The sequence below is a fragment of the Molossus molossus genome, unplaced genomic scaffold (genome assembly GCF_014108415.1).
Source record: "Molossus molossus isolate mMolMol1 unplaced genomic scaffold, mMolMol1.p scaffold_m16_p_3, whole genome shotgun sequence".
Lineage (NCBI taxonomy): Eukaryota > Metazoa > Chordata > Mammalia > Chiroptera > Molossidae > Molossus > Molossus molossus.
Window position 1 is genome coordinate 92,982,109 of NW_023425366.1, and position 27,125 is coordinate 93,009,233.

The following is a 27,125-nucleotide window of genomic DNA, read 5'->3' on the forward strand; positions in this document are numbered from 1 at the left end:
GTTACAGCACTGCACTATTGGCAAGGTTTTCATTTCCTATGATTTATATCAATAAAGGAGGCTAATTAAAGATATAAAAAATAATACTGAGTGTTCACTATATAATAAGCACTGCTTTAAGCAATTAACATGTATTATCTCATTTAATCTTTACAACAATACATTGAGGTAGGGACTATTTTTTAAAAAAAATTTAGTAGTAGTAGTAGGGAATGATGGCCCAAAAAGGCTACAGGGCCAAGGTCACACAGCAAAGTTGTGGAATAGGATTTGAACCCAGGTATCAGATTCTTTTTTATTTTTTTTGATAGAACAGGAAGGAGAGAGGGGGAGAGAGAGAGAGAGAGAGAGAGAGAGAGAAACATCGATGTGAGAGTGACACATAGACTGGTTGCCTCCAGAACGACCCTAACCAAGGCCGGTGACAAACAAACCGAGGTACATGCCCTTAGTGGGACCGAACCTGGGACTCTCTGGTCCGCGGGCCGATGCTTTAACCGCTGAGCCGAACAGGCCAGGGTGAAGATATCAGATTCTTGATCCTCTGCTCTTAACCACTCACATCCCACCTCCCAATGCATTCCCGGCCCTCCACATCTGCAGGTTTCACATCTGCAGATTCAAACAGTCACAGATATATATAAAGTTACGTTGTTACTGACAATTACTATGTAGTTAGGCCTATGATGGTTGCATCTGTACTGAATATGTACAGGAATTTTTCCTCGTTATTATTCTCTAAAAAATACAGTGTAACAACTACTAATATAGCATTCACATTGTCTTGGGTATTATAAGTAATCTAGGGATGGTTTAAAGTATACGGGGGGAAGTGTGAAGGTTATATGCAAATACCATGCCATTTTTATAACAGACTTGAGCACTGTAGATTTTGGTATTCTTGATCCTTGTGGGTCCTGAAACCAATACTCAGAGGATACTATGGGACAACTGCACTAAAGGTTCTTGTCATTAATGGCTCTGTCACTCACTTGGTATTCTTTCCTCAAGATAGTGTGTTACGTGTGCACATAGGTACATACAACACTCATCAGGTCTGGATAGTCTTTACCCTTCCCTGCATCATTGCCCTGCTCCAATTCCTGCATATATCCAAATATCTGCTTTCACACTGTGAGTAGGTATGTTGATATGGGAAGTCACTTGAACAGTAAAGGAATGTGGGGCTAGATTTCAAGAGTCCTTGGTTCTAGTTCAGGTTTTGTAACTCTGTGACCCTGTAAAGATCACTTCACCTCTGGGAGACACAGTTTCTTCATCTACTAAATAACACTTATCTCTGTAACATTTTTGCAAAAATGATCAAATGACACAATGTATGTGGAAGCATTTTATATAAAAGGAAGGGGTGATAGAGGGTTATTATTTTTTATTACACACTGCCTTTTTAACCTTTCCTCTCCAACTCCTTCCTTAATCATTGCGAAGAAACAACACATTTGATAACCTTGGTATTTCTCAGAATCCCAGCCCCTTTTCTCGCCTGCCACTTCCTTCCTTCTTTTTATTCACTGAGGAGAAATACAATGGTCAGCAAGACAAAGATGATCCTTCCCCTTCCCCAGGTCAGAGAAGACAAGACAAACCCACTGGTGTGCTCGAGCCAGCTGGTACCATCTTATCGATTTCTTTCCAACCTCATGTTCAGAGAAGTCGTACTGATGGCTTGAACTTGGCAACAATTGGAACAGTTGGAAGTATTTTACACTATGGAAACCAGCAAATGCTACAAGTCACTCCTCCCCACATCCCCTTTTCTCCAGAGAACTGGTTGTTGAACATTTACCAGCACATCTTTGGCTAGCGAAGCAAAATAATAAAATGGTGCAGGTGCTAGAATGGAGATAGACAACACCAGACTGGGAGCAGATAGGGAGGCACGCGTCCTGGTTGTGGGGGTTGGGCAGAGGCATTCAGAGGTGTCCTGGAGAGATGAGGTTTAAGCTGAGACCTAAATAATGAGAGGAGCTAGCCAGGCCAAGGGGAGGGAGAAGAGAGTTTCAGGGAGAAGTAACAACACGTGCAGCCCCAGGGTATTAGAGCAGCTGAAGGAAGGGAGGAGGAGAGAAGAATGAAGCTGGAGAGGTAAGAGGTTTAACTTGACCCTGAGAGCAATGGGTGGCCACCAGTGGGCTTTGAGCAGGCAGGGTCAGGGTTATGAGTGTGGGATTCAGAGCAGAGAGGAGGCATTTGAATTCCAGCTCTGCCCGCTGGGGACCTCAGACAAGCTTCTTACCTCCTCTGAGTCTCATCTGTAAAAAAGAGGGTTGAATAGCACTCATTCCTCCTGGGGTGGTTGTGAAGCCACAGGTAGAGTGCTCAGCACCATGCCTGGCTCCTCCGAGTTGCTTGGTAGGCATCCACGCACTGGTCAGCTAAGTGCGAAACAGATGCACACATTCTGTAGGAGGGGAGCTGTTTCTGCAACCCCTTCCCACCTAGAACACCATCATTCTGCTGGTTTTTATACTCTGGGTGGTGACCATTAGTAGATTGTGAAATCAATTTAGTAAGCCTTGAGCAGCACTAAAATAACAACAACAACAATAATAATAAGGATAATGGTAATAAAAATACAAAGATGTAGGAGTCAATGAAATTGGATTTAAAAATACCCAGCACCGTAGTACATTACGTTGCAAGGTAAGTTTTGTTTTGTGTTTGTGTGCACGAGGCTGCTGTGTAAAGTTTATTCCCGAAGGCTGCAGTGAAAAAGTGTAAAAGCCCCTGCTCCAGCTTTAATGGAAGCTTTGGGGACCGATGAGGGGGGATGAGACAAACCTGGCTAGCATCGCTTTCTCCTGCTTCAGGAAATGAAAATGTCTCAGTTAGGGATTTATTCCCCTGGGTTTCCAAGGTGTTTTAGCTTTTAATAAAAACGAATGCTCCTTGGGCCAGATAGGACCCTAACCTTTATCTGTTGTCTAGCAGCCAGAGTAATTGACAGTCCATGGAAGTGACCGAAGGCCAGGAAGGGAGAGTAGGGTGGGTGTGTGAATGGGGGGAAGGGGTGCCAAGGACGTCCCACTGCCTTTCGGTTACTAAGCTCAGTTCTGACTTCAAACTCGGTAACTAAAACTGTCCAAGGCAAGCACTGCCCAGGCAGTGGCTTGGTGCACGAGGGAACCAAGTAGTAATTGACATTTAGTTTGGTGTGTCCCAGAAAGATGACTGTATATGTGAATATATTTTAGAATAATTTATTTTCACCACATGTCAAAACACATCCAAGTTCCCCTTTGGAGTTGCAAAAGCCTTTTGGCATTTCTTTTTCCCTTGCAATTTAAAAAATGAAAAGTAATGGCAGATGCCTGGTCAGTGTTTCAGAGGAAAAAAAACAAGCACCGCATCACGTGATGATTTAGTTTCCTGAGTCTCCACAGGCTCATTCCCCAGGCATATGCAATTGGCACTAGATTATCTGCCGACATTTATTGACAAAGAAATTAATCTTTTCCAATGATGTTTTTTTAAAGCCCATTCTTTACAGGAAGTTGCAGCAGAACATCAGAGCTCATTCCCTTTCCCTTTCCCTCCTGACAAAAGTGGCTAAAAGGAACCTCTTAAGCCCTTGATTCCACTGAGGCAGGTGAGAGAGCACACGAATAAAATAGGCCCAGTTCAGGCAATCACAGAAATCACAGCCACGGGGAGACCACCTATCACGGGGATTTAGGAGGATATGTACGTGTGTGTGGGGGGGGATGAGGGGGGCAGCCAATGTGAGAACAGACACCCTAAACATGACAACTGTGTATTTGGTTAAGAGAAGAAGTCCCTATCAATGACCTGCAGTTACCCACTTCTTGGCTTAACTGCACCCTTTCATTCCCACTCATCAAAATCAGTTTTAGTGGAGGGAGAAAGCAATATACACTTCCTACATAATAAGACAGCGCGGAGTCAGGAACTGCCCACTTTCATTCCCCAAACACAGCTGAGAGCTCCTCTTACCTGACGCTGGCCCGGCCCCTGGCAGGCTCTGCTGCTGCCTTCAATAGGACTGCCAATTTCTCACCCAACCTGTTAATAATTGAGCATCCACCATGCACACGGACTAGTGCTTGCACAGAAACACACCAAGGAATAGAGAAAATTTTGTCTCTGGTAACCTCCATGCTCCTTGAAGAAACAATACATTGAATAAAAGTACGCACGAGAGAATGAAGAATTGAAAGCAGCCTAAAGTTGTGCCTCTGGAGCTTTTCTGTTACATGGAATTCTGCCAAATGAGTTTTAGGCTAGGCTCCGTGGGGGTTATTTTCTAAGTGTTCATAGATTTTATCCTGTCTGTGTCATCTGTGACATATGCCAGCAACGTGAACCTTGAAGACAATTATGAAAAGACTCCAGCACACAAAAGGATACAGAGACTCCAGGAAACTAAGAAATGTGGATGGAGCCTTTGTGTGTCAGTGCTGATGTGGTGTTAAATATCTGTGTCTGGCAAGAGCAGGCTGAGGAAGGTGTCATGGTAAGGCGGCTTCTTGGCTAGGCAGCATTTGTGGAAGTGTTTTTGTGGGTGTGTGACTTTGCTGGTTTGCAGACATGGAGTTGAGAAGGTAAACAAGGGCAAGGGAACATGGAGAGGAGGGAGAATTTTCCTCACCATGAAGAAAACTTTCCTTGGTAATCAGAAAAGCTTATAATACCAGCATCAAAGAGTTCTTTCTTTTGAATAAAATTTTAGCTTTATTAAAAGGAAACCTCAGTGGAGGAAATACCTTAGAAGACAATGTTTAGGAGGCAAACACAATCATAAATACATTCAAATCTAAATGTCAACTCCTTCATGTACATATATTAAAGAAAACAAGGCACTAGACAGTTAATAAATGATATAAAATCTCAAATTAATCCTCTCTGAATAATTTGATTATTCTGTTCTATTGGTTTCCCATTAAAGATCATAGCACACAGCAATCATTTAAACCAAGAAAAATATGGGGACACCACAATGGTTGGTTTATCTCCAAATAACATTTATAGTGGTCCTGATGGAACAGGAAATAGAGAAATGCCTCCTCGGACAAAGTGGCAGATCACCTTCCATACAATGAGAGCCCTAGAAAGGTTGAGCTATACCCTGAAAAACCTATACCCTTTTATCTCTGCATTCTGGACCAAGAGCTAGAACCCCAGGTGTAAGAGGAAAACACCCCGTCTGCATTCTAACAACCCTTCATTGATGACCCAGCCCTTGACAAGTTTGTTCCCAAGGAGATCCTAAGGGACACATGGCAAGTGAACTGATTTCCCCTCATTTCCCTTCTGACTCTCAAAGAAATTACAGCATTCCCAATATAATTCAAAGGCAGGTGTTACAGAGAGTTGGGAGCAGAGAGGCAAAGGTATTTACAGAGAATCATTAGGTTGGGGTTAAGTGATCTCAGGAAAAAGGTACTGAACCTTGCAGAAATCCTTGGGATCTTGGGGAGAAGCAGCAATGACCAAGATACAAGACGTGGCAGAAGTAAAGGAGATAGCTTCTATGACCCTGCCCGCTCATCCTACAAAGGGATCAACTAGTTAAAGAAACTTTGTACATCCATGTAATGGAATTCTGTTATGTATCCACTGTGATCCACCACCTCCTACCTTTCCAGCCCACTCCCTTCAGTACCCCAATTCCAATAATCTTTTGATTTCCTCTGGACCTCCAATCCATTATTCTACAACATTTCCTTCTTCTTCACCTCCTTGATGTCCCCTCTTCCCTCCTAACCCAGTTTATACAAATGGCCCATCACTATAATTAATCTCTTGCACGTACCCACAACTCTTTTACCTCTCTCGCTTGCCTGTCTTTTGGCAAAACTATGATCCAGTTCTTTGCCAACTCTGTTCCTGGATCCTTGCTGCTGAACATGGCTGGAGAAAAATGGACAACTGCATTGAATAAAAATTCATGACCACAAGACTCAATTAGCCCTAACTGCTGCCCAATAATCATCACTCACTCCATCCCTTTACACATTGTCACTCTCCTTGGCAATGGTTTCACGTTGACTTCTTCTCCCCTCAAACCTCCAACACCTTCTCCCCCGTCCTCATTCTCAATTGATAACCTTGCTTCCCACTTCATGGAAACAAACAAAGCAATCCAAAGAGAACAACCACAGACTCCTACCACCCCACCTCTTCCCCTACTGGAATCTGTACACATAGACTCTGCCTCTCCACCTGTAACCACAAATGCTCCCCATTCTCCATTTGTGTACTAGATCCCATCTTCCTACAGGCTTACCTACTCTATAGGATTCACTCTAGCAACTTTCTCCTCATTAACATAATCAATTTCTCTCTCTTACTGAACCATTACCAGCAGCATCCACAGATGTGGTTATTTCCACCTTAAAAAAAAGTCCCTCTTTTGCTCCACTTATGTAGCTATCACCTCATTTTTCTGATCCTCTTACAGCAAATTTCCTCAAAAGGGAGTTTCTTTATTTCTTTCCACCCATTATCTCTTTTCAGCTTTATTAAGGTATAATTGAAGAACCCTAGAGTACACAAATTTAAAGTGTACAATTTGATCAGTTTTGATATATGTATGCATCATGAGACCATTACCACAATCAAGATAATGACTTATCCACATCCTCAAGAGTTTCCTTCTGTATCTTTCCTTCTCTCTTACAGCCAATGCAATACGGCTTTTGCCCCCACCAGTCCAAAGAAACTGCTCATCAAGGTCACCAGTTATCTCCATGTTGCTAAATCCAATAGTCAATCCTTAGACCTCATCTTATTTGACCTCTCTGCAGCATTTGACCTAATTTTTCTTCCATCTTGATGCACTTTCTTCACTTAGCTTCCAGGACATGATGCTTGATTGGTTTTCCTTCTACCTCACAAGTACCCTTTATTAGTTCTCCCCCTGCTCACTATCATCTTATGCTAGCAAGTCCTGGGTTTAGTCCAGGTCCTCTTTTTCTCTTTGTCTACACTCAATCCTTTCATAATCTTCAACATGGTTAACCCCAAATTTATATCTCCATCCCAGACTTCTAATCCATACTTGCATATCCAATTGATCATTTAACACTTCCATGTGGCTGAGTAGAGTTTTCTCAGATTTAACATTTCAAAGCTGAACTCCTGAACCCTCCTCCCCCAAGAACTGCTCCACCTGCAATCATCTTCATCTCAGTCAATGGCATTTTCATCCTTCCAGAGGCTCAGGCTGCTAAAAACTTATCGTTATTCTCGATTCTTTTCTTTCTCTTACCACTAGCAGCAAGTCCATCAGGTTGGTTCTATTTTCAAAACACATCCAGAATCTAACCACTTTCACTGCCTCCAAAGCTTCCACCCTGGTCTGAGTCACTGCTAGTTCTTGTTTGAATCACTACAATGGTCTCCTAATCTTCTTTCCTCTGTGTGGCAGCCATGTTGATTTTTTAAAAAATGAAGCCAGGTCACATCATCCCTCGGTTCAAAATCCTCCAATGGCTCCCCATTTCTCTCAGAATAAAAGCCAAGGTCTTTACAATGGCCGCAAAGGGCCCTAGCATTCTAGCCCTGCTGCCAGCATCTCTCTGACCCCTTCCTGAGTTCACTCTTTTACTCCAGCTACCGTAGCCTCCCTGCTGTGCGGTAGACGTGCCTTTGCACTGGCTGTTCCTTGTGCTTTAAATCAATTTTTGGTGTATGAATTATATCTCAATTTTATAAGAGCTTTCCCCCAGATACCTGTTTGGATTACTCCTTGACCCATCAAGGCTTTGCTCAAATGTGATTTTTTCAGTGAAAACTTCAATCACCCTACCACCCTTCTAGCTTTTCTGATCCCTTTTTCTGATCCCTGCTGTATCTTTCTTTTTAGATATGTTTTTATTGATTATTTTAGATAGAGGGGAAGGGAAAGGAAGAGAGAAATTGAGATAGAAACATTGATTGGCTGACTCGTGCATGCCCTCTACTGGCGATTGAGCCTGAAACCCAAGCATGTGCCCTGACCAGAAATCGAACCAGCAGCCTCTTGGTGCACGGGATGATACTCAATCCACTGAGCCACACTGCTAGGCATATCCTGCTGTATCTTTTAATCCATACAGTATATATCAGCTTCCAACATAATATATACTTCACTTATTATGTTTATTGTTATTTCTCCCCACTGAAATGTAAGCTCCACAAATTCAGGGAATTTGTCTGCTTGTTCACTTATGTAGTATAAATGTCTAGAAAAGTACCTTGCACATAAATAAATATTGATTAATAAATAAATACATTAATACCAAGCAGATATTAAAATTGATAATGCAGAAGAATCTTGAATTATATGGATAGTATTCATTTGTTCTTAAATGGAAAAAAAAAAACGATTATCAAACAATACATAGCTTATATGTATGATCCCCAAATTAGTAAGAAACAACAAAAAAAATGCATCACATATAGAAGGTGCATTAGGAGAAAGAAAGACATTAAAATACATCTCTGAGTGTCGATATTATAGATAGTTATTAATTGATTTCTTTAAAAATGAGCTTATATTTTCTAAACTCACAGGATTTGGGATCAGTAAGATTTGAGATCTAATCTATGCTTCATTTGTTACTGGTTATGTAATTCAACCTCAGTGACTTTGTTTTCTCACCTTTAAATGAAGATAATAACAGTACTAACCTCATTGGACTACTTTGAAGATTAAATGAAATAATACATGTAAAACACTCAGCACAGTGCTTGTCATATAATAGGCACTAGGTAAAATGTTAGCTGTTATTACTTATCTCTTTAAATACTGTACCTCTCTCTAGTCTTTATTCTCTTTCTGGAGCACTTATTAATCAGAAGTTGGACTACTAAGATTGAGTGTCCTTGCTTATTAAGTTTTCTCTTGTATATTCTATCTTCTTGTCTTTTTGTTCTGAGATTGACTTGACTTTTTTTAATGTTTCTATTGATTTTTTAGAGAGAGAGGAAGGGAGAGATAGAAACATCGACGTGAGAGAGAAACATTGATTGGCTGCCTCTTGCATGCCCCTTACTGGGAATTGAGCCTATAACCTAGGCATGTGCCCTGACTGGGAATTGAACTCAGATCTCTGTCCATGGGACAATGCTCAATGCACTGAGCCACACTGGCCGGTGACTTGACTTTTAAAACCAGTAAATACATTCAAAAAATTTCATCCACTGTATTTTAAATTTCTACTCTTTCCCCCTTACTTTATAGGTATTTATAAACAATATACACTATTGTTTTATGTATGTTCAATTTCTACCATAAGATACATATTCCAAGATCATTTTGTTCACCCAACACTATCTCTGAAATCTATCCATGTTGACAGATGTGGATCTAGTTTACAGGGTGGGGCAAAAGTAGGCTTACAGTTGTGAATACACAAAACACAGTTTATTCTTGTATTATTATTTATTAATTATTGTACTATTTTCCACACAAACAACTGTAAATCTACTTTTGCCCCACCCTTTTTAACTGCTGTGAGTGTTCCTCCATATTCATTCATTTAATAAATATTTATATGCACCAGCAATGTTTCAGAACTGTACTGGTTAGTGGCTGGAAAACACAGCAATAAAGAAAACAAAATATGAACATTTTATCCTTCCTCCATTAACAGACACTAGGTTTTGCCATGACAAAGAATGATTTGGTGAATGTCCTTGTGCAGGGTGTCTACTGCAAATGCTTCTCTAGGGAATATTTCTAGGGGTAAAACTGTTTCTCCCTAGATCACATTTTCAACTTTACCAGGTATTGCCAACTTGCTTTCCATTGTGTTGTATATATAGACTGAATGCCCAGCAAGCTGGGAAAATTCTCCATTTTATTCATCTTGCCCAACATTTGAACAGTCGTACTTTATTTTTGCCATTCTGATGGGCAAGGATCGGTACCTCTGGTTTACTAAGCATTTCTCCTAATTGTTAGGAAGGCTCAGAATCTCTTCTTATATTTATTGGCCCTTTAAATCTCCTTTGCCTTCTGCCTAAAGGTGCCCTTTGCTGCTCATTTTTGTAGTCAGTTGTTTGTCTTTTTCATACTGATATGTAAGGATTCTCCAACTATATAGTTTGGAAACCAACATATTTTGCTCTTTTATGTGTTAAAAATATTTTTTTTCCAATCTAGGGTTTGTGCCTTAACTTTATAGTGGCTTTTGCATAAAAGAGTTTTACCTCTTAATAGAATCTTTCCCTTTATGAACTGTTCATTTTGTGTACTGACAGAGAAATAATCTCTCCCTTGAAGACATAAAATATTCTCCTGTACTTCCTTCTAATAATTTTAAAGGGTTATTTTACACATTCAGGCCCTTAATCTATCTAAAATTATCTGTATAAGGTGAGGCATTAATCTATTTTTCTTTTCTCATAAGAGCTAAATCACTTATTAAATAACCCTTCCTATTCTCACTTATTTTTAATTTCTTCTCTCCCCTCTGCCAAGTTCCCGCATATATCTGAATATTGATTCTGGGGTTTCTACACTGTTACAATGAGTAGATCTGAGATTTTAGTCAGAGTCTTTTTAAAAATCTCTCTTCTAGTCCCTAAATGTCCTATCTTTCTTCCAATCTCACAACTTCTTCAGACTTCACTTACACTGACCATATTTTTAAACTCGTCTCTTTGTTTATAGAGGAAGAAACAAGATGCAGCTATTTTATACTTCCCGTTCAAGTTCACAAAGAAGACAGCAATCTTGGACCAGGTGATATCTCATTGTGGTTTGGGTTTGCATTTCCCTGATGATTAAGTGATATTGAGCATCTTTTCATGTACCTGTTGACCATCGAGATGTCCTCTTTGGGCACCATACATAGTTATTACATTACTATTGACCATATTCCCTATGCTGTACTGTACACCCCATGACTATGTTGTAATTACCAATTTGCACTTCTTAGTCCCTTTAAGTCTTTAAATCATTTTGAGTTACTTTTTTGTGTATGGTATAAGATAGTAGTCTAGTTTCATTCTTTTGCCTGTGGCTGTCTAGTTTTCCCAATACCATTTATTGAAAAGGCAGTCCTTTCACTATTGTGAAGTCTTGCCTTTTTTGTCATAAATTGACCATCTATGTGTGGGTTTATTTATGGGCTCTCTATTCTGTTCCATTGATCTATTTGTCTGTTTTTATGTCAATACCACACTGTTTTGATTACTATAGCTTTGTAATGTAGTTTCAAATCAGAGTGTGATACCTCCAGCTTTGTTCTTTTTTTTTTTTTAAGACTGCTTTGGTTATTCAGGGTCTTGTGTGGTTTCACATAAATTTTAGGATTGGTTGTTCTATATCTGTTGTTCTGTATCTTTCACCTCTTTGGTTAAATTTATTTCTAGATATTTTATGCCTTTTGATGTAATTGTAAATGGTATTGTTTTCTTAATTTCTCTCTTTTTAAATTGAGTTCATTGGGGTAACATTAGTTAACAAAACCATATGGGTTTCAAGTGTATAACAACAAAACATCATCTGCATACTGCATTGTGCTCCCATTACCCAAAGTAAAGACTCTTTCTATCCCCATTTATTCCCCATTTGCCCTCTTCTACCCCCCACTCCCCTTTCCTTCTGGTATCACCATACTGCTGTCTTTACCTGATGTATATATATATATATTTCCGAATCCCTTCATCTTTTTTTCACCCAGTCCCCAACCCCCTCCCCCATGACAGCTGGAGGTATCATGACAGCTGTTGGTCTGTTCTATGTATCTATGCTTATGTTTCCATTTTGTTTGTTAAATTATTTTGTTCATTAGATTCCACATGTACATGGGATCATATGGTGAATACTTGTAGTGAGAAGGGTATCTTTGTCTTGTTCTTGATCTTAGAGGAAAAGCTTTCAGCTTTTCACTGTTGAGTATGATGGAAAAGCTTTCAGTTTTTTACTGTTGAATAAGCCATGGGCTTGTCATATGTAGCCTTTATTATGTTGAGGTATGGTCCCTCTGTGCCCACTTTGTTGATAGTTTTTATTATAAATGGATACTGAATTTTGTCAGATGCTTTTTCTGCATCTATTGAGATGATCATATGACTTAAAAATGTTTTTATTGATTTTTTAGAGAGAGAGGAAGGAAGAGAGAGATAGAAACATTGATGTGAGAGAGAAACATCAACCAGCTGCCTTCTGTATGCCCCCTACTGGGGATGGAGCCTGCCACCTGCACATGTGCCCTGAACAGGAATCGAACTGGGACCTCTCAGTCCATGGGATGATGTTTAATCCATTGAGCCACACTGGCTGGGCAATCATATAATTTTTATCCTTCATTTTGTTAATGTGGTATATTACTTTGATTAATTTGTTAATGTTGAATCATCCTTGCATCCCTGGACTAAATGACACTTGATCATGGTATATGAACCTTTTAATGTATTGTTAAATTTGGGATGCTAATATGTTATTAAAGATTTTTGCATGTATGTTCATCAGAGATACTGGACAGTAATTTTCTTTCCTTGTGGTGTCCTTGGTTGGTTTTCATGAGTAATACTGGCCTTGTAAAATGAGTTTGGAAGCATTCTCTCCTCTTCAATTTTTGGAAAGAACTTAAGAAGGCTTCTTATTAAGTCCTCTTTGAATGTTTGGTAGGCTTTACCAGTGAAGCCATCTGGCCCTGGACTTTTGTTTATTGGGAGGTTTCTGATTACTGGTCCAATCTCCTTACTAGCAATCAGTTTATTGAGATTTTATATTTCTTCATGATTTAGTCTTAGAAGGTTGTATATTCCTAGGAATTTATTCATTTCTTTTAGGTTGTCCAGTTTGCTAAGATGTTAACAAGGGAAGCTAAGTGGGAGGTATATAGAAACTTTCTGTATTATCTTTGAAAATTTTCTGTAATTATAAACTATTTTAAAAATAAAGTTTATTAAAAATAATAATCAGCCCTGGCCATTTTGGCTCAGTGGTTAGAATGTTGGCCCACAGATCAGAGAGTCCTGGGTTCGGATCCCACTAAGGGCACGTACCTCGGTTGCAACCACTCGATATGTCTCTCTCACATTAATGTTTCTTTCTCTCTCTCTTCATCCCTCTCTATCTGAAGATAAATGCAAAAATGTCCTTGGATTAGGATAAAAAAAAAATCACACCTTATGTAAACACAGACAATAATTCCTAGGTGTTCTTAAAGCTGCAGTTACTAACCACCACGGAAAACAACTCAGTAATTAACAGATAGCTAGTCCTGCTTGGTATTCTAATCAGCACCACTTCTTGAACTAATTACCAATGAACCTTTGTCTTCTAGGTTATTGCTTACTTATAGATCTCCACAGAGGGTACTCAGTTATACTCTAAAGCTCCTCTGAGAAAATAGCAAGAACAAATGAATATAAACTGCAGTGGGAGGGTGTTGAGTTAGAGTTTTGGTGTGCTGTGAAGTCAAGCTATGTGATATTCCTTGTTAATCATATTGCTGACCATATATCAGTTTGGTCCAGCCTGGCTTCAGCCCATCTTGAAGTAATTCAGGCAAGAAAATGAATTTCTACAATTTCCAGAAGATCCTAAGAGTTTTTGTATCTTAAGTAGAAAATTTCCATAAACTAAAAGTAGGAATAAATGGTAACAATCACAGAACTTGCTCATCAAATTGTCTATAGTCTCTGCCATTCTTTCCATCAACACATGATTTATTAATTTTGTTCCAAAGATTTGAGTTCAGGCAGCATAAATCATGAATAAAGATTAGTTTAACAGTCACAGTGCCCCATGGGACAATGTTTCAAGTGAAGAAAACTCAAAATTGTCACAATGTGAAAATAATATGACAGTTGTATCAATATTTGAAAATTGAAATGATATTCAATATCCTTACAGAGTCAGAGTATAAATCTTATTTCTGCTTATTTTATGCATACTCTAAAACTTTTCTTTTTAATTTTTTATTCATATTTTCCCCTGTGAAAATGTTTTGAAAAGCAAATCTAAGATCATCCTGACCTGCCTCCAGCTATTAAAGCAACACTAGACACTGACCTCCTGCTACTGCTTTCATGACTTAAATACTTAGAAAAACAATATATTACCAGGCCCCCAAGCCATTTACAGCAATGATATTCTGCTTTTTTTTCTTTTTTTTTGTACATTAAAAAAAGAGAGAACTGTCTGTCAGTGTAGCAAATACCGGTTTTAATATTTAAAATTATATCACCTTGTTTCCACTGGTTTATTCTACCTGACTCTTCATGAAATCCTAATTGTTTATGTACTCAAAAACATAATTGTGATTTAGAAAAATGACCAGACAATAAATACTCCTGTTAGAAGTTAAGTACTCACCACAATGAATTAAAAGTGGCTGGGATTCAGGAGAAATGGCTCATTATTCAGGTAATTCAATTTTCTACTATTTATATTATTCTCATGTAGCTGATGGCATAGTTAGTACAGACAATATGATGTGTCAGAGGCAATTCTAGCTATGATTTCATACATTCTATGACATCTCTTGTTATAACCATTTATTCCAAATGCCTGAATTCTGGGTGTGCTGAATGAAGAAAAGGGAGAAATACAGTAAGCAGAACGAAGCAAATCAAAGTCCTTCACACTAAATTCCCTCTCCTCTTCACCAAAATATTTTGTTGGAAAGGTTTCAATACATTTATTTATTTATTTACCAGAAATGAGGAATACTGATCTACATGCAGGGCTTGCATAGAGGTTATCAAAATAAAATTTTAGAGGATTATGAAAGGGCTGAATTCAGTATGTTAAATGTCTAGTCAGAGATACCAAGATTCAGAGTCAGACATCTGTCTTTTAAAAGTGACCACCATAAGGCTGGTAAAAGAAGGTTCACAGAAAGGTAAAAATAAATAATACCAAAAGTTATATTTTCTATTATAAAAATTATTTTTGGTAAGCAGTATAATTTGTTTCTTTTTTGTTCTACATTGTTCCCTATACATTTACATAAATACAGTTGAATTTATTTCATTAACTAGTATTGGGGAATGAATAAAACTTAATTAAAATTCAAATATAATTTCATCATGATGTATTCTACCCTAGTATTCTCTGGATCTAATAAGAAATTATGCCTCATCAAACATATATAATTTGGCTTGAAGTGGTAATAGTAGGAAGCCAATTTTATGGTTATAATAAAGTTGTCTATGCTGGGTATTTTCATTTCAGAGTGCAATATGCATGGGGTAACCTAGGTCCCCAGGCAATCATTCAGTCACTGATGGTCACTCTGGGTGGAGCTTGTTTACATCCTATAATCACACCCTGAACAGTCACTGCTAAATATAAACACAAGGAAGGATATTAATGATTGTTTAACAACTTCAGTGATACCACTAAACAATAACATTGATGGACTCGATACTGACAGCATTACAGCTGCCATGGTTACTCTTTCACAATGTAAACAAACAAGCATCTCCAAAACTTAAGAGAAATATCCCATTTCTTGGTCCTATAGAGCTAGGGAGGCAGCATCACGTGAAGAAACAAGGATGGTTCTATGCCATGAACATGGTAGTTTTACAATTTGAACCCAGGGAAGGAATTCAGGGCTAACTTGCCAATGTTTGGGGAACCTGTGTTCACAGGAGGCACACAGTGTACAACTGCTGATTGATTCTCAAATTCAATTAACTGGCTAAATCCCTGTGGGCTAGTCATTTCACTTGCATAGACCTTAACTTCTTCATTTGGAAAATGAGGGTATTAGATGTTCCACAGTAATTTCCTTCCAGTCTAAGGTTGTGTAACAATAATAATTTATGTCATATATATAACTACATGCTTTCAATAATAGCAAAAATAATAAAACTTAATATGAATGTGTGATTCTATAAGTTGTGACTGAATCCATTTTTTTATTATTTTTAAAAATATTTTTTCTTTATTGATTTTAGAGAGAGAGGAAGGGAGAGGGAGAGATAGAAACATTGATGAGAGAGAACATTGATTGGCTGCCTCCTGCATGCCCCCTACTGGGGATTTGGCCCACAATCTGGGCATGTGCCCTGAACTGGCGACCTCTTGGTGCATGGGTCGACGCTCAACCAATGAGTCGAACTGGCCAGGCTATTATTATTTTTTAATAAGAAATTTTCTTTTTGTCCATGTGACTGTGAACATTTGTATTTTCTAAGCTTTAGTTTCCTTAAAACTAAATTAAGATAATGGCACTTATCATTGTTTATAACATGTTGTGAGCATTATCTAGTTAATATATGTAATGTTTGGTCATGTGTGTGGCATATAGTTGGTATTTTTTACATTATTTCTATTGTCTTCTAACCCTCTTTATTTCGTTTATGAAACAAGTGAGCAAAGAATAAAAATTCTTGATTGTCCATTTGGAAACTATTTTTATGAATTGTTACAAAATATTTTTTTTTTTTATGATTAGAATTGTTTAGAAAAGAAACATCTGCTTTTCTTGGAAATAAATTTTTTAACAGAAAGAAAAATTCTAAAATAATGCAATTCTCTTTTAAAAGTTAAACTACAGTAATTATATACTCTATTGGCTATTTTGGAAGAAAAAATGTAGACAGTATTAATTGTAATATCCATGTAAACCAAGATAGAAAATTTGACCAACCTTAGGTAACTTGTCAAAATTACCAAGAAAGAAAATGCTTAGAATGCTATTGCTAACTATTGGAAAAAAAGAGGAAATGCTACATATAAAAAGAAAATGAAAAATCAAGCACCCACATTTTCTGCTTGAGTAAATGGCATAAAATATGTTTTCTGCAGACATATACTTATTATTTTGAGCACAAGAGAAATTTGATCTAAGACACTACACATTTTTAGAAACAGAGCTGACAAAAATGTAAATTTAGTTTTTAAATTGGTAAATATTTCAAGAAAAAAATCCAGTGAGTTTTAGAGCAGTTGAAGAAGAATCTTGATTCTTCCTCATTTGCTTGTATAATTTCTGTCAGGAAAACCAAAGAAAAATAGACTAGGATATCAAAATGTCAAAGGTATTGATTTTAAACTCTCAAAGCTCATCAAAATAATTTACCAAAAATTTTGGTTATTCTTTCTTCTCCACGTAACAGAACTGACCTAAGGGGCAGAGCATCAGCGGCCTAAAGAGTCTCCCTAAAAGAGCACTCCTGCTTTGGGTCCTATTTTCAATATTTAATGCAAAACTTGCTGTCTCCCACCTTCACCAGTTCTCGCTCAGGGAAGTGAGTGAGCTGACAGAGATGACAGCCTATCCTTCAGTTGATACCTTGTAGGGTATTTGACAGAAAGATCTTGAACTAAGGTTAGCATGATTTCACCCCAATCCTGCCATGTCATAACCTCTACCTTCCTGCCCTGGCCAGTGTAGCTCAGTTGGTTGGAGCCTTATTCTGTGCACTGAAAGGTCTTGGGTTCGATTCCAGTCAGGGCACATACCGAGATTGCAGGTTTGATTCCCGGTCAGATGTGTATGGGAAGGCAACCCATTGATGTTTCTCTTACATCAATATTTCTCTCTCTATCTCTCTCCCTTCCCCTCTCTCTAAAATCAATAAGCATGTCCTCCAGTGAGGATCTAAAAACAAAACATAACCTCTACCTTCCTCCCCTCATTCACTCTGTTATGCCTCATCCATCCTTGACCTGAAGTTGGAACTAATGCCACAGGGCAAAGGGCACAACACACATAAAGGCAAGGGTAACAAGATTTGCCTTTATGTGGTATTCCAATGAGTAGTCACTTGCTGTCATTATGCTAGTTCAACCTAAGTTTCCCTGGTTGCTCTATTTCCTAGTTATACATAATCACATTACATTTCTTAATTAACTTATTTATTGGTATGATTCATTCACCTCCTGACAGACATCATTCTCTCCAGATTCAGGAGCTAGGGAAGATGGAATACTGCTACTCCCTACAGGCTCTGAGTGTAGGTGCAAAGTAAACATTTACCAAATGGTCTTTAAATAGAGTCTGAGACTGGGGAATTTACCTTCCTTATTGTTCATGTCCAAATTAAACTTAAAGAATGATTTTTCTGGAATTTTCCAGAAATGAGTCTAGTGAGTTTTTCTTATTGTCCTATTATGGTTGAGGCTGGGATCCACATTACAAATGCACCTTAATCCCTCAGCCCCTGGGTTTGTCAGTTCCTTGAGCATGTGGGAGGTTCAGGTTGAGTTCTGGACAGAAGCAGAATGTTTCAGCATGAGATTAGTTGAAACAGCTGAGGATTCTGAGCAGGTGAGCTGGACTGGAACCTGTTGAGAGAAGGGTAGTACCTTCTAGCCAGCCCCAGTAGGAGCAAAGGGAGGGAAGGGAATGACCTTGAGGAGGATGGGATTTATTGGAAGCTAATGAAATGGAAGTCTCCCTGACTTTAAGCCAGAGAGAGATACTTCTGGCTTAACGTATCTCTCTTGCTCAAAGAGAGTAGGAGAGGGAATTTACATTCTAGAACACATCCCTATTTTTCTTACGATGACTTCTTTCTTCAATCACATTGGGACACATCTTTTTAAAGCTTCCATTTATTGAGTAATAAATATGAACCAGGAACATTGCCAAAGGCTTTACATACATGAGATCATTGTTTTCAGAACAATCATATAAGATATGTATAATTATGACTCCTACCATGCAAGAGTATACATGAGGAAACCAAGGCTTTATTTGTTAAAAAATGGACCCATGGAAAGAAGCCAAGATTCTCTTGATGGTCTGACCACCTCTTATCACTAGACTGTACTTCTTCTCTTTCATGAACAAAAGCACCGGCTTCTACACAAAGGCTACTTTCCAGAGGGTAAACCACAAACATTGCTAAAACATTGAATAGTCAAGGATTCAATAACAGTCACTGCCTACCTGTTAGAAAGGAACATAAATAAATAAATGCTGTTCTAGAAACAGTTTATAGCTAGGGGTGAAAGGGAAAATATTTTGTGCTTAAAATTTTAGTTTTAATCATAGTACATTAATTATATAGTTACTTATATAAATAGAATTAATTAACAATATATTAACATTCATTTATATTAATGCTAGTTGAAGCCTAAAATGGTTTGAAACCATATTAGGAAAGGTTTGCATAAATACAAGGCGAAGCTCCTTAAGTAGTAGACAAGACGATGAAACCAGTCAGAGAAAGAGAGAGCATTTCCTCTTTACTAATTAATAAGTCAAGGTTTGGGCTTTAACTGGCATTCTCATGCATTGCTAGTGGGGGTATAAAATGGTGAAACTACTTGGGAAAAGGGTTTGGCAGTTCCTTATAAAGTTAAACATATATTTAACATATGGCCCAGCACTGAGTATTTACCCAAGAGAAATGAAAACACTTGTTCATAAATAGACTGGGGCAGCCCTGACCAGGGTGGCTCAGTTGGTTGAGCATTGTCTCATGCACCAAAAGGTTGCTGGTTCCATTTCTGGTGGGGGCACATGCCTGGGTTGCTGGCTGCATCCCCAGTACGGGGTGTATGTATGGGAGGTAACCCAATCAATGTTTCTCTCTCACATTGATGTTTCTCTCTTTCTCCCTCTCCCTTCCTTTCTCTCTAAAAAACAATTTTAAAGAATAAAAAGAAAGACTTGTGCAGTTTAATTCATAATAGCCTCAAACAGAAAGCAACAGGTGAATAGATAAATAATTTTTGGTGTAGTCATATAATGAATACTCATCAGCAACAAAATGAAATAAACTACTAATAACATGCAGCAACATAGAAGTATCTTACAGTTACCATGCTGAGAGAAAGAAACTGGACACAAGAATATACACACAGTAAGTCTGTTTATATGAAATTCTAGAGGCAAAACTAATCAATAGTGATGGAAATCACATCAATGGTTTCCTGGAGCAAGGTAGGTGTTGGGGTGTGGGGACTGACTGCAAAGGGGTACAGAATTCTGGGAAGGTGAAAACATATTTATATTGATTGGGATGATGGTTATATAGGTGGGTGCATGCATTTGTCAATAGAATTCAATTGATAGGCTTAATTTATTATATGTAAATATTACTTCAAAAAAGTTGACTTAAAAAATACAATTGGCTTAGAAGAGATTATGCATTAAAAAGCAAAATTCCTCCATCTCTATTTCCCAATCCCCCAAAATGTTTTTTTCTATCTGATGCTTGTTTCAGAAAGTTTATATCCTGTTATTTTTCCTTAGTTGCAAAATAGATTTTTGTTTATAAAACCCAAGTGGAAAAAAAATTAGAAGACTTTAAAATAAAGCTATTAAATTATCTTACTTGGATAATCAGATTTCCTCAATATTTGCAGTTTTACTACTCAGACCATTCTTTAAATGCTGTTTTCTAAAATGACTATTTACCTCTACATGCCTTAAATAACATGTATTGAACATAAGTTAGTCCTCTCTGACTGCCTCCACGTCCTCATTATTAATATCAGAATTGTGCTATTCTGTAACATAATGACAATTTCAGTTTCTAATAGCACATAGGACTGTTTGCTTCTATGCTAAGTGGCCTTGGAATCCCCCCCCCCCAACCTTTTAACTGAGTTAAATGAAGAGAACTTACACAGAGCAGTGGTCTCCAACTATAGATTTGCAAACCAGCAATGGACTGGTTTCAAAAGAATGACCTGAAAACTTGTCACTGCAGATGCCTAGGCTCCATCTTTGGTGATTCTAATATCTAAATCCAGTATATATCATACATGATTTTTTTTTATTATGGAAGTAGGTTTGTGTATGTTTGAACATACAGGAAAAAATATCGTAATGGACCACCAAATACCCATAATTCATTTCAACAATTATCATCATTTAATCTATCTTTATCATGTCGCTGCCCCTCCCCACTTTTTACACTAGAAGTTCTGCAGGCCAAATCCAACTTGTTGCCTGTTTTTAAAAAATTCAGATATAATTCATATACCATAAAATAACCCTCTTAAGTGTACAATTCAGTAGTTTTGTATTTCATGAACTTGTGCAACAATCACCACAGTCTAATTCCAGAGTATTATCATCACCCCAATAGAAACCCAACAACCATTAATGGTAACTCATTCTCCAATTCTTCCAGCTCTTTGCAATCACTAATCTACTTTCTATCTTGATGGTGTTGCCTATTCTGGACATTTATATAAATGGAATCTTACAATATGTACTTTTTTTGTGTTTGACTTCTTTCACTTAGCTTAATGTTTTCAAGGTTCATCCATATTGTAGCATTCAACAGTTTATCCCTCTCTTTGAGTGAATATTATCCTAATGTATAAATATACTACATTTTATTTATCCATTCATCAGTTGATGGGCATTTGGGTTTCCACTTTTTGGTTATTATGAACAGGCTGTTATCAGCATTCATGTACAAGTTTTTATGTCTTCAATTCTATTGGGTATAAACCTAGTAGTGGAATTGCTAGGTCATATAATAATTCTACCTTTAACTTTTTGAGGAAATACCAGATTGTTTTCCAAAGTGGCTGTAGCATTTTATATCCCCACATGCAGTGTATAAGGGTTCCAATTTTTCCAAATCCTTGTGAATACATTATTGTCCATATATTTGATTCTAGCCATCCTAGTATGAAGTTGTATCTCATTGTGGTTTTGATTTGTATTTCCATAATGATGTTAAGTATATTTTTGTGTTTATCAGCCAATTGTATATCTTATCTGAAGAAATATCTATCGAAAACTTTTGCCTACTTTTAAATTGGGTTATTTGTTATTTTTACTGTTGAGTTGTAAGAAGTTCTAAAAATTATATATTCTAAATACTAAATTTTTCAGATATATGATTTACAAATAGTTTCTACCATTCTGTAAGCTGCCTTTTTAGTATCTTGCCAGTGTTCTTTGAAGCACAAAAAATTTATATTTTAATTGTCTATTTTTTGCTTTGGTTACCTGCGCTTTAGGTGTCATAGCTGAGAAACCATTGCCTAATGTGAGATCACAAAGATTTATACTTATGTTTCTTCCTAAAAGTTTTATAGTTTTAGCTCTTATGTTTAGGCCTTGTACAACTGAATTTTCAAAAAGCTTCTCATGTGATTCTGAGACACAACTAGTTTTGGAAAGAAAAAGTGAGTAGATTTTGGTAGTCTCCAAGAATTTAAAAAAAAAAAAGCTTTGGTGCAGTTTTTGTAATGTATATGTTGAATGTTGACAGGTCTTTTTTGTCTAGTTTCTGCTTTTTTCCTATATTGCAAATGGCTGAGATGTTCAGAGAGCTGATTCAGGAAAAGTATGTGTTACTGTTTTGGTGTGTGGCCAGCTCTTGGTACCAATAAACAAACACACTTCAATCATGTTTGGGAGGATCCTTACAGTTACAAGTTTAAAAACGAAACTGTCATCTTAAATTAATTTCATTGTGTGTAACCCATAATTTTGATCCAGGTATAGGGAAATATTGTAGAGAAAAAAATAAAAAATCAGTTAGCTGAGACTTCCAACCAAAAGACCATAGCATGATGACCACACTTCTTTCATTTGCAGAGAGAAAGACCCAGGCACCACCACAAACCCTGAGGCTAGTGGTTCTCAAACTTGAGTGAACATCAGAATCACCAGAAGAGCTTGTAAAAACCAGATTCCTGGACCCCATCCCCAGAAATGTTGCTACAGTAGGCTGGGGTGGGGTCATGAATTTGCCTCTCTTACATACTACCAGATTATGCTGATGATGTTGGCCCTAAAACCACACTTTGAGGATAAAGGGGCTGCCCATCCTGCCTTATTGCTTACTGAACATTGGTTGAGCAAGCTTGAAGCCAGGAGACTCATCTGGTATTTCTCCTTGGTCATGAACGTGCTCAGAGTATACTAAAGAAGTCACAAGGCCATAAGTATAGTTTTCAAATTTGGTTAAAATTCTTAGTCACTGTGCAGTCTCACATTAGATTCCAGGAGTATGGTCATTTGTCCAAACACCATTTGATCACTTAAGAAGTATCTCGATTTTAATAAAATTAGCAGGGATTATCTAAATTGCCTTGTTTTTCTGGTATTTTTTGGTATTTGATGCATGTGGATATCCACTGTGGTTAGGAATGCTATTCAGGACATCTACTGTGTTTGGGATAATAAATCTGACCTGTACCAAAATGGTACTCTTTAGAGAAGTGGTTATGACTTTGACAGATTGAGCCAAAGTTAAATTCTGATGAACTGCAAAGGAATTTTATCACTCCCAGGATGTTTGCCAACTGAGTTGGGCAAAAGAGTGACATTCCAAAATGTTCTGAGCAATCCACATTTATTCTGTCACCTCTACTTCATTTTCTCAAATGTTAACTCAAAACTTGATTTTCCTACTTCCTGTCATTTCCAGGACCACAAGCTTAAACCTGAGAACCTAATGTTCAGCTATGTTCTTGCCTCTTACAAATAAGCAAGAACAGAGCCCAAGAGCAGAAGGCAGTTTACAGTTTTGCTGATGGCACAGGGACAGAATGAGACCTCAGCTTGTTTGGCCATTCAGTAGCGAAGAAAAATAGAAAATGTTTCTGTTGATAAATTGAGGAGATTCAGGAACACAGAGAAATGTGACAGGCTGGCCACAAGAAGACATTTTGCATTTAGGTTCTTACAGCAATACCTGAAGTCAGCTAATTATTTTTTGAGAGAAGTAGCACATTTGCTTTGACAAGAAGAAACAGAAGTTCTATGCTGACCCCGTCCGGAACATCCCTGCAACAGGCCCAGCTCTGCTCCACCTTCACTTGCAGCCCTCAGTCTCCCAGGCCACCCACAGGAGGGATTCATCCTGTCCCTAGACAGCCGTTACCCTGCTCCGAGGAGGAAGGAAGTATTTTTATCAAAAGTAGATGGCAATCCAACCCAAAAGAAAGCCAATTATCTTAGTACCCATATGTCCACAAGAGGAAAAGGTGCGTGTAGCATTTTAATTCCTGGGAGTGATATTAGTCATTAAGCTTCTAAGAAATTTGACTGCAATTCCTCTCCCCCTTCTCTAATTACATTAAATGCACAGAAATCACCCTAACTGGCTAGCTACTTCATTAAATTATCACATGGTTCCTATTTTATGGGTACAAAATAGTTGATCTCAGTGAACTGGCAACTTAGAAACTTAGGAGGCAATTTAGAGCAATTACTAACAAATTATACATGTGGTAACTAACAATTTGTCTATCACCTAGAAATACGAGGGAAAACGCCAGACTCCCTGGCCCTGCCATTCTGAACAGCTCTTTTCATTTTTCCCTTTCCAAGACCAAATGCTTTCATTATCCACACCAGTTCCACTATTACTGTTGCTGCTTTAGCAGAGTCCAGCGTTTATAATACAAAGTTAGAAAAACAATTTGCACTCTGTTTGTGACAGGGGTGTGATGGCTTAACATTAAAGGACCGAAAAAAAAAAAAAAAAAAGCACCTCTCCCTCCCTTCCAAACCAAGAAGTAAGTTTCATGGCAGCTTTTCCTAAACAAGGTCATAGAGGAAATAATGGCAAGAGATAGGGGCAAAGTATGTCCTCACGCATAATCACTTCCATAATCACTGCTGTGCATCGTTTCTGGGCGAGGCAGCTAATGAAATTAAAGGAAGTTCTGTGTTATAAATCATCAGTAGTTCTGGGGGAGGTGAGATTAGGTCAATTAACAAGATATGATCTTTCTCTTCTTTTTAGCTTGTCTCACCGAGCCCTGCCATTCAGCATGACAGGGGTTGACGTCATTCAATAATTGAGGGCCAGATTCCTCCATCAGCATATTCCTCCCACCTGGTACAACCTTGCCACCATCCACACACATGCCCAGCAGGTTTCATCTTCTGCGGCTGCTGTCAAAATGTAAGAGGAGGAGGAGAGCGGCTTTTACAACTGTATTCTCAAATTTATTGTCACTGGTCTCTTGTTGAAAGAGAAAGATCTTGGGGAAAGGATATAACAAACAGCACTGAAAAAAGCCCTGCAAATTCGAGAGGATTTACATACCAATTCCAAATACCTTCCAGCAATGGAGAAAATTTGTTTTCTGCATAATTTATATACCGCATTTCCCCTCATATCCAGCACACATTATATACCTATTCCTTTGTTTTTTAAAAAATATCTTTTTATTGATTTTAGAGAGGAAGGAAAAGGGAGAGATAGTAACAGCAATCGGCTGCCTCCTGCACGCGCCCTACTGGGGATTGAGCCCGAAACCCGGCATGTGCCCTGACTGGAATCGACTGGGACCTTGCAGCCCATGGGGCAATGCTCAGTCCACTGAACCGTACCGGCCCGGCTATATACCTATTTCTTTACATCACATGATATCATGTCAGTTTTAAAATATTTTCTCTCCTTTTACATGGAATATAAACGATACCTATTTTGCAATCTCTTATTTGCATATTTTACTTTTGTTTATAATTTCAGTATTTTTTATACTAAACGAACAGGCTCTTTACTTAGATATTTTTGCCATATACCTGGTTACAAGATCTAATTCCATGTCACCACATCTCCCTGGAGAATCACATGGCAAATATCTCCCTTGGGAAGTACTGACGTTAGGTAGAATAGAGCAATCAAACTCATTGTTTTCTCCTAGTGCAATGAGTTGAGTTTAAAACAAAACTAACCTCCCCATGAATTCTAAACATCTTTCTAACGTTGGGTGCTGTTTCACAACCTGACCTGCATATTTCCTTCGGGTTGCCGTGGGAGTTGTGATTACCCTGTGTCCACATGTTTGTGTGCTAGGTGGCATTAACTGAGTAAACAAATTATGCATTCGTTTGTCCTTTGTGGAGACCTGAGTGGATGCAACCCAGTGAGATACCATCTCTCTGGCGCTCCTGCCAGGTGTAGGAAACCAGAGGAAGCAAGGCTTCCACCTGCAGGGGATGTACTTGCAGGGGATGCTGCCCGAGGTCACCTGGCTGTCCTGATTCGTGTGGTGCCTGAGACCCTCATCTAGTTAGAGGCTAAAGCAGACATCTCAGGAGTACAGAAGGTGGCAGAGAAAGTCTGGGGAATGATTCTCAATTCTCACATCCTCTTTGCTTAAAATACATTGTAATAACTCCACTCAGTTCAGTAGTGCTAGAAGAAAAAAGTTTGAGTGTGGATTATTGCTTCTGTTGCAATTATAAAGCAGTAAATTATCTCTACTAGTCAGAACACATCATATACATCTTTGTAGTTCATCACTATACAAAAATTGCCTAAGGTGATGGCAGAAAAGGGCATTATTTAAAAATATTCCTTAATTTGGAGTCTGAAGGATGTCTAGAGGAATATGTATTTCGTATCTATAATGTTAAGCAAAAGCTATTTTTCAAAGTGGGAGCCCAGAATGCAGAGAAGATGAATGAGAACCCTCCTCCTCCTAGCAGGGCTGACTGCTGGGAGTAATGGTCCAGGCCCCTGGCTCCCACCTTCCTCTGCAAGGCTACACCCAATCCAGAGGGAAAAATCCCAGAGACTAACACCCACCACCATGTCCTACTTCAGAACTATTCTTTTGGCCCAAAGAGTGCCTGTTTCCCTCCATATTTTGGCATCGTTATTCTTTGGATTAGCAGAAGCAGAGGGAAAAATAAGTAACCTTTTTTATAATACTTTTGCCCTTGTATTTTGTTCAAACCTCTGTTACCAAGGAAATGATTAAGAAACTTAAATGGGGGTTTTCAAATTAAAATCATTACATTGATCAAAGGTGGTGCCTTTCTAATCAAACCAAGATTTCAGATCACCACATTAAATTTATGGAAACTATGGCTATTGAGAAAATAAGAAAATGGGTCTCTTGGTGTAACCTATGCTCCATTTATTAACTTTCACATATTCAATCACATCTGAGCATTACTTTATTCTAATAAATTAATTTTTGTCTATGACTTAAAAGTCTTAATGAAAAGCTATTTAAGTTATACATGACAGCCGAAGTCATCTGGCTAACATTCATTCTTAAATCTATTCTAGAATCTAATACTGAAAGTTTACTATTACATATTCGTGTTTCCCCATATGTAAGTTATGTCTTCACTTGTATAATATTCAGGTAAATTTGCATCAGAATTATACCAGAACCTAAGCTGGGGTCTATTTCCTCATCAGGTGCATTCCCCGATGCAATGAGCCAGCCCCCCTAGGAAGCTCTTATTACCAGCCTGGAGGGATGCAGAACGTGGGGCTGAGGAAGT

At 38.1% G+C, this 27,125-nt stretch overlaps 1 protein-coding gene across 6 annotated transcripts in view; it reads right to left on the minus strand.

Annotated features, from left to right (window-relative positions):
• MARCHF3 (membrane associated ring-CH-type finger 3) overlaps positions 1-27,125 on the minus strand; it is a 134,962-nt gene that overhangs the window by 61,736 nt on the left and 46,101 nt on the right. For 2 of the 6 annotated variants that reach the window (XM_036280661.1, XM_036280660.1), the window contains exons 1-2: positions 14,303-14,513; positions 5,795-5,892 (exon numbers count right to left, since the gene is read on the minus strand). The exons of 1 other annotated variant lie outside the window; for it this stretch is intronic. The gene's annotated coding sequence lies outside the window, so the exon portion shown is untranslated. Of the gene's footprint in view, positions 1-3,975; positions 4,144-5,794; positions 5,893-14,302; positions 14,514-27,125 lie in introns of those variants that run through there. 3 more of the 6 variants (XM_036280657.1, XM_036280656.1, XM_036280662.1) reach the window with 3 other exon arrangements.